This window comes from Bos grunniens, chromosome 23, assembly GCF_055505025.1.
Source record: "Bos grunniens cultivar Pamir isolate PY7600 chromosome 23, Bosgru_T2T1.0, whole genome shotgun sequence".
NCBI classification, from domain to species: domain Eukaryota; kingdom Metazoa; phylum Chordata; class Mammalia; order Artiodactyla; family Bovidae; genus Bos; species Bos grunniens.
The window spans coordinates 1,106,390-1,115,961 of NC_141187.1; the positions used below are offsets into that span (position 1 = coordinate 1,106,390).

Below are 9,572 nucleotides of genomic sequence, written 5' to 3' on the forward strand. Positions count from 1 at the left end.
AGTATTTAAAAACTTTTTAAATGTGCATAATAAACATAAGCATTTTCTATACAAAATTTAAAGAAATATTCCCTATTTATCTCATTAAATGCTTTTTCCATGTTATTGTTCAGACAAAAAATTGCTGTACTCTTCACTCTCATTATCCTTTAATAAATCCTATTCACTCTACTATGAAAATATATCACAAATTTGATCATTCCCTACTTCTCAATTTATTCCTGGTCCACTGCAATAGGCCCCTACCAAGTCTCTCCATGTTCATTCTAGCCTCCAACAATCAGTTCTCCTGAAACAGTCCAAATGACATCACTCTACTGCTCAAAAATCTTAGAGTATATTCTAATCATACAGCCATGGTCTACTGTTTACAATATTGACAGTAACAAGAACTGTAATCCTCATTTTATAATTAAAGAAACTAAACTAATTTCTTTATAATTAAAGAAATTAAAGAAGATCTCATTCATTTTCCCAAAATCATACATTTCTAAGGGACATACCTAGAATTGAATCTAAGTTTGATTGATTTCAAAGTAATTAAATTTCTTACATAATAAAGACAGTCCCACAATTATGAGTCTGGTTCCCACTACTTACTGCTAATCTTACCTTGTGGAGGTTTGTTCAGAATCTAAGAGTGACTTTAAGTTACATGTAAAGGTTTGAAATTATTTTTCATCCAGTTTGACAACAGAGGACAAAAGGTCACCTTATTACTTGAGTATGCATTTTATTTCATTTGACTATCTGCCCATTTTCTCCATGGAGTCTTCAGATTATTAAGAGGCACATTTTTATGCATTGTGTTGATTATTTGAAAGGAATTCCATGGTGCACACCCAGAAAAACAAAAGTTTACCATGTTAGGAAATTTATCAAAATGAGTAGCAAATCTTACATATACATAGAAGAAATGAACTAGTTATTTAGCAGGGAAGCTTTTCAGAAATAACATCTTTCCTACTAACTTGAAAAAGAAAAATAACATCTGACTGTTTAGCCCTTTTCATTCTGTCACATTAACATGACCAGACTCATTGACTGAGATTTTGAAAAACAGTCTCATAATTTTTTTTTGTCATGCTTTAAGTCTATAAAAGGACCTGCTGAAAAATTGATCCCAGTTACTAAGTGGATAACATCTTCTCCCTGTTAGGGGAGTAGATCACGGGATGTTTCATCCCTTTCAGCCTCAATTATCATTGAGTCTTACAATTGGAATGTGTCCAAGACTGATTCTTGTTTAATTAATTCACTGGGATTTCCCCCAGAGTTTTTTTTTTTTTTTTTTAAGCATCTATATGTAAAGATATTAATAGGCAAAGTCACATAAATAATATCAGAAGAATCTTTATGAGACTAAAGTCAATCAAAAATAATCAAAAATTTTGTCACAGTGAACTTATTTGTTATTTCTTTGCCCCCTGCCATAGCAAGATTTTCTTTCCTTTTGTTTAGTACTCAATTTAATCACCTTAATTTTGTTCTATATTTGAAAACTATATCAAAAAACAATTAAATATATTAAAATTTTAGATATAATAGCTTATTTTGTATCCAATCATTATCATTTTTTAAGTCAAGGCACCTCTGTCATGTCAGCAACTGTCCTGTGAGTGAGGACAGAGAGACTAGTGAAACCTGGGGAAACACGTGAGAAGCTTTTCTTGCAAGGACCTTCTTTCTTAGAGTCAGACAATAAAGAATGAGACAACCTAACAAAGCAGCTTCAGTCTTATTCACTGCTTATAAGAAACAGAATACTGTGACAAAAGATAAGAGAGAGTTCTACTATGGATAAAATAGAGATGACCTTTCTTCAAAGGTGATGCTTAAGCTGAGATTGAAAGGATAGCAAGTGGCTACCATCAGAAACACTGTTACAGAAACTAAAACTAAATAAAATTAATGAATAAAACTATCTAAATTCAGAGAAAATGAGCTATACTTAGAAAACTAAAATTTTCACAGGAATTTTTATGGCAGTACTATTTTGAAAAGGACCAGAGAGAATATGCCCTCTTGTCTTATTACAGATGTTAATGGAAAAGCTTTCAACCTTTCATGTTGAGGAAATTATTAGCTGTAGATCTGTCATATATGGATCCTTGTCAAGATATATTCTATTACCAACTTGTTGAGAGATTTCTATGAAATTATTTCTATGGAATATCATTTCTATTAAATGATAATTGAATTTCTATCTGATTATGGACAACCCAAGGAGAATTTAAGAAAATAACTCCACTGACAAAAGCATCAAAAAAGAATAAAATAAAATTTTACACTCTGAAAACTACAAAATGTTGCTGAGAGAAATATAAAACACACACACACACACATATGAAAAGACATTTATGAGCTGGGATATTCAACAGTATTAAGATATTAATAATGCCTCAAGTGATTCAGTGCAATCCCTATCATAATCAGAAAATTGCTTTTTGCAGAAACAGACAAATCCATGCTAAAGTTCATATGGAATCTCAAGGACTCCAAATTGCCAAAACAATCTATAAAAAGAAGATCGGGAGTCTCATACCTCGTGATTATAAAATATTTTATACAAAGCTATGGTAATCACAGCCCCAGTGTTGAAATAAAGATGGACAGTGGACTAATGGAGTAAAATAGATAGTGTAGAAATAAATCTTCCTATATGTGTTTACATAATTTTCAACAAGGGTTTCAAGCATTTAGTGGGGTAAAGAAAAAAAAAGAAATTATAATAAGTGATAAAAAAGCAATCACCAAAAAACAAAAATGATATGATTCCCTTCGCATGAGGCACTTAAAGTAGTCAAATTCATAGGCAGGAAATAGAATGGTAGTTGCTCTGCCTAGGGCTCAGTGAGTGAAAGTGGAGAATTTTGTCTAATGGCTGTGGAATTTCAGTTTGGAAAGCTGGAAAAACTTGGAGATGGACGGTGGTAATGTTTGTATAACAATGTGAATTAACGTAGTGCCACTTTAAAATGGTCAAATTGCAAATTTTGCTATGTATATGTCACCAAAATTTTTAAAATAAATTTAAGAACTAAGTTGACCTCCTTAATTGGCTTATGATGTGAACATAAACTATAGCACAATAGCCTAAAGTATATGCAAAGATCATGGGCTTCAGGCAAAACAAGGTAATCTTTCTAAGAGGTTAAACATGTCAATAAATAACAAAACTACTAAATTAAAATCTCTATTTGTAATATTTATTTTATAATGGAATATAGTTGGTTAACAATATGTTAGTTCAGGTATACAGCAAGGTGATTCAGGTATACATATCCATACATCTATCCTTTTTCAAATTATTTTCCCATTTAGGCTACTACAGGATGTTGAGCAGAGTTCTCTGTGCTATACAGTAGGTCTTTGCTGGACAGCAATTTTAAATATAGTAGTCTGTGTATGTTAATTCCAAAACTTTATTTAATCAATTCAACAAATATTGAGTACCGCCTGTGGGCCAGGCATTGTTTAAGTCTCAGGATGAATCAATGAAGAAAGTAGACGTTAAAAAAGAAAAAAAGAAGAAGAAGAAGAAGAAAGAAGGAGAAAGAAGGAACAAAAACCCAAACTCTTTATTTTGGAGTTTCAAACTCAGATTTTAGAAGCAAGTTATCAAACACTTTTGAAGGATTTTGTGCTCATCTGGACTACTTCAGATTGTCTGGTTTTGCAAAGGAAAGATGGGATTTTACAGTACGAAACTTCCTTGCCTACAAAGCAATGAAAATTTGCACTACAGATTGGAGTTAAGCTCCACCTTGCAAACAGAGGTACCAAAGTTACTGATGAAATACTGAGTGGGATGGGTTTACCCTCAAAGTGACAGGGAATAATTTATGCTACATGGGACAATGATGTCTTAAATAGAAATTGCAATGAGTCATAATAAAACAGATTGGTGCAAACGTGACTGCGGTTTCAGACTGTGACTATTAAATTAACATATTAATAAGTAGGCTCAAATATCCTTATTAATCAAAATAGGAATCATTGCAATCAACACATTTTTGCCAACGAGAAATATGCTTGTTTATTGTCGTATGTAAAAATCCAAGCTTGGGGAGTCCATAAACTCTTGGAAAGCATTTTCTGCCTCCTGCTGGTTGTGGAAGTGTTTTCCCTGAAAAAGTTGTTGATATGCTTGTAGTAGTGGTAGTCAATTGGCGAAAGGTCAGGTTGAACATGGCAGATGATGCAAAACTTAGTAGACCCATTTGTTCAACTTTTGAAGAACTGTATGTGTGAGGTGCAGTTGATAATTATCCTGAAGAAGAATTAGGCCCCTTCTGTTGACTAATACTGGCTGCAGGCATTGCAGTTTTGGAGGCATCACATTGATTTGCTGGGACTTCCCTGGTGGCTCAGACAGTAAAGAATCTGCCTGCAATGCAGAAGACCCAGGTTCAATCCTTGGTTGGGAAGATCCCCTGGAGAAGGGAATGTTAACCCACTCCAGTATTCTTGCCTGGAGAATCCCATGGACAGAGGAGCCTAGCAGGCTACAGTCCATAGGATTGCAAAGAGTCTGACATGACTGAGCAACTTTCATTTAATTTCATTTCACTTTACTTCATTGATTTGCTGAGCATACTTCTCAGATGTAATGATTTCACTGGAATTCAGAAAGCTGTAGTGGATCAGACCAGCAGCAGACCACCAAACAGTGACCATGACCTTTTTTTTTTTGGTGCATGTTTGGCTTTGGGAAGTGCTTTGGAACTTCTCTTTAGTCCAATTTCACCTTTCCAATTTGCTTTAAACACTGAATGACCATTCAGTGTTTGACTTTGAGTTCTTCAGCAAATTATCATGTAATTATAAGAGGATCAGCTTCGATGATTGCTTTCAATTGGTCTTTGTCAACTTCCAATGGTCAGCCACTAAGCTTCTCATCTTCAAGACTTTCATCTCCTTTGCAAAACTTCTTGAACCACCACTGCACTCCACTGCACCGGAACTGTTTGTTAGTAGTTCCTGGGCCAGATGCATTGTTGAATTGTGAATAGTCTCTGCTGCTTTAACACCCATTTTGAACTCGAATAATAAAATTGCTTGAATTTGCTTTTTTTTTTTTAATTTTATTTAATTTTTAAACTTTACATAATTGTATTAGTTTTGCCAAATATCAAAATGAATCCACCACAGGTATACATGTGAATTTGCTTTTTGTCTAACATCATTTCCCTAGTCTAAAATATAAAATACAGAGCAAGTAATAGGTCATTAGCCAAAAACATAAAGTGAAAAATGTGCATTAAAATGATGTATATAATTTAACCACATTTAAGAATGTACTCCAATATCAAATGGCAAATGTTAACAATGCAGATACCACAATTACTTTTGAATTAACCTAATAAATATGTTTGTATTTCCACCCCCCTCCCCCAAATCTCTAGAACTGCATCTAACAAGGTTTTTGAGTTTTGTTAATGAGTCTGTTTTTTGTATGCTTTTAGTTTGGTTGGGGGAGGGTTTGCTCTATCTGTGGCTTGTAGAATCCTAATTCCCTGAAAAGAGACTGAGCGCAGGCCCTCAACAATATTTGCACAAATCAAAAACATATTTGTTGGAAAAGTATTTACCATAAAAAAGTTTATGAACCACATGAAGAGGAAACAACATACTAATTTTATATTTATAAGGAGTATTGTGCAGGATGAGAAAATTTAAAAGATATATATGGATTGATATGGAGATATTTTTAAGATGTTGCATACTAAAAGTAAGTGCTATGTACATAAAAAAGAACAAACATACATATGGCATATACATTTGCATTTACATAGATTATTCTCAGATGAAAATGAAGAAACAAATTTGGGCCAGTCTCTGAGTATGAGGCCTAGAAAATGCTGAAGGAAAATAGGAAATTTATTCAACACTGCATCCCATATAGTTTGGATTTCATTTATGCTCTTATTATTATCTATTTTACTACATTTTCTTATAAATAGTAAAAATATTAAAGTAAAAATGTTTATTTTATGTATAATACAACTGAAATATAGTAAAGAAGGAAATCTATATAGAATTAAATATTTTAAATAACATAAATAAAAAAGTTCACTTAAATGACAATAATCTAAATAAAAGATTATTAAATTTAGAAATTTAAATTCCAGTCCATTCTAAAGGAGATCAGCCCTGGGTGTTCTTTAAAAGGAATGATGCTAAAGCTGAAACTCCAGTACTTTGGCCACCTCATGCAAAGAGTTGACTCATTGGGAAAGATTCTGATGCTGGGAGGGATTGGGGGCAGGAGGAAAAGGGGACGACAGAGGATGAGATGGCTGGATGGCATCACCGACTCGATGGATGTGAGTTTGAGTGAACTTCCGGAGTTGGTGATGGACAGGGAGGCCTGGCATGCTGTGATTCACGGGGTCGCAAACATTCAGACATGACCGAGTGACTGAACTGAACTGAAATAAAAATTGCACTGTCTTAAAAAGTATAAAAGATATAGATACATGAACTGATTAAAAATCAGTATAAATATATAACATTTTCCTCATAAATCATTTATTTCATATTAATGCTTTGCTGTATAAGCATTAGAATTTTCTAGGTATATTGACAGGCAAGAATTATGGAACTTACATTGTAGCATGGAACAAATTGTTATGAATAGCACAGTTGTATGATTATATTATTTAATGATAGTTACCATAATTTTCTAGAAGAAAGAGAAATCAGAGTCAAATTTAAAATAGTTTCTGCATTCAGAGGAAATGGAACCTGATGTCAAATAACTCTCTTCATGATGGATGATGCATTAATGATGCATTAATTAATATGAGATACAATGTTTCTTCTCCAGAGCATCTTCATAGCATAAGTCAACTCAGAATTTGTTAGACTGTAAATTAATGGGTTCATCATGGGCATTATGATTGTATAAAACACACTCAGTAGTGTATCAATGGGGAATGTTTTAGCAGGTCTTGATGCTGCTGCTGCTAAGTCACTTCGGTCGTGTCCGACTCTGTGCGACCCCAGAGATGGCAGCCCACCAGGCTCCCCCGTCCCTGGGATTCTCCAGGCAAGAACACTGGAGTGGGTTGCCATTTACTTCTCCAATGCATGAAAGTGAAAAGTGAAAGTGAAGTCGCTTAGTCATGTCCAACTCTTAACGACCCCATGGACTGTAGCCCACCAGGCTCCTCCGTCCATGGGATTTTCCAGGCAGAGTACTGGAATGGGGTGCCATTGCCTAGCAGGTCTTACATACATGAAAATACAGGAAACAAAGAAGCAGACAACCACAGTGATGTGGGAACCACATGTCTGAAGGGATTTCTGCCTCCCTTTCTGACTCAGGTTCTTCAGATAGAGCAGGATGACTCCATAGGAGACGAGTAAGAGCAAAAACCCAAGAGTGCAAATCAGTCCTCCATTGAATGCAACTAAAAGGTCACTGACATAGGTGTCAGTGCAGACGAGTTTCAATAATGGGTACCTGTCACGCATATAGTGATCAATGATATTGGGACCACAGAATGGGAGCCCATAAACAGTACAAAGTTGAATTACTGAGTGTAGACAACCTCCAACCCAGGACACCACCAGCAGCACAACACATAGCCTTTGCCTCATGATCACCAAATAATGCAAGAGCTTGCAGATGGCCACATAGCAGTCATAGGCCATCACCAGTAGAAGGAAGACCCCTGATCCAGCAAAAATGTGCTCTGCAAACAGCTGAGTCATGCAAGATTTAAAAGATATGTTCCCCCCACTCCCACAAAGAACAAGTCTGAAATCAATCTGGGGGTAGTAGAAGAAGAATAAGTGACATCCATAAACGCTAAGCTAGCAAGAAAAAAAGTACATTGGTGAGTTCAGAGTCTTACTGACAGTTACAGTAATGATAATGAGAAAGTTGCCCAGTACAGTCAAAATGTAAAAGACCAGGAACATGACAAAAAGTACTTTTTGCTCCTTTGGATTCTTTTTGAGGCCTGAGAGGACAAAGTAAGATAAATTGTTCCTTGGTTCCATCTAGTTCTTACAAGAGCTGAATTCACATATAAGAAGCAGTTTACCTACAAAACAAGGGAGTAAAGAATTAAATGTTTAAATTTTCATTTATCCATTCATTAGAAGAATGTGAATGGAGTATCTTTTGGGTCCAATGTGCCATGGATATTTTAATTACCAGCTTGAATAAGCCATAGAACACTACCCTCAATACTATGACACATAATGAGGAATCAATTCCAGCCATTAACTGAATATTCACAAAGTGCTAACAGTCATATCACAGGTGTATATCAAACTGGAAGCAGAGAAGACTTCCCAAAGGAAGCAATGCTTCAGCTGTTGTTGCTGTTGTTTTTAATGAGAGAATAAAAAAAAAATTTTTTTTAAAGGGAAGAGAATTCCATGAAAAGAAGCACCATTTATAAAGTCACAAATGTGTAATACCTGTGACTCTCTTAAGGTAATTTACATAATCAATGTGAGTTGACTAAACTATGAGTAGATCGCTGTCTTGAATTGTCTCAGACCTCATTGATACATCTTAGGTCTTTAGGTGGATATTTACCTTTTCCTGACCAGTAAATGCTGCAGCAGTCTAATTTTATGTCTCCAGCCCCTCTCTCTCCCTTAGTTTTCAAATTTATATATGCAACACCTCTAGTTTTTGACATCCAGTTGATTGACAATTGAGTATTTATAAAATTAGCTTTTAACTTTTCCATAAAAACAGAAGCAGTTCCTATACAAAATTTAAAGAAGCATTCTTTATTTGTCTCATTAAATACTATCATTTTCTATGCTATTGTCCTGACAAAAAAATTGCAGTCCTCTGCACTTGATACTCTCATAAAACTTTGTTAAATCCTGTTGACTCTACTTTCAAAATATATCACTAATTTTTCATTCCCTTCTTAATTTCTTCCTGTTCTACTGCAGTACCCTCCTACCAAGTTTTTTTTGTGTGTTTATTCTCTAAAAATTGGTTCTCCTAAAGCAGCTCAAATTTGTCTTTTCAGTTTTATTCCGATGATGTCACTGTATTGCTCAAAACTGCTACAGTATATTCCAATCATGCACTCCACTCATAGTCTAATGTATCATATTTAATATTTACAATAACAAGAAATGCGATTGCCATTTTATACTTGAGGAATTTAACACTCAGAACATATCATTCATTTCCCCAAAATCACACATTTCTAAGTGATATATCTAGAACTGAATTTAAGTTTGTTTGACTTCAAAGTAATTTAATTTCTTACATAAAGAAAGTCATACAACTGTGAGCCTTGTTCTAATTATTTTCTTTTAGTCTTACCTTGTGGATGTTTGTTCAGAATCTAAGGATGATTTGAAGTTACTCATAAACACTTGAAATTATTTTCCATCCAGTTTGATGACAGAGGCCAAATTCTGCCTTATTGCTTCAGTTTATTTCATCTGTCAGTCTGTCCTTTTTCTCCACTGAGTCTTCTGATTATTCAGAAGTTCATGTTTATATAAAATATAGATTATTTCAAAGGAGTTCCATGGCATACAGGGAAAAAAAAGTTTATCATATCAGGAAATGTATCAAA

At 34.4% G+C, this 9,572-nt stretch overlaps 1 pseudogene; it reads right to left on the minus strand.

Moving 5' to 3' along the window:
- Positions 1-6,798: 6,798 nt before the first annotated feature.
- LOC147346486 (olfactory receptor 4A47-like) lies at positions 6,799-8,013 on the minus strand (annotated as a pseudogene).
- Positions 8,014-9,572: the final 1,559 nt, after the last annotated feature.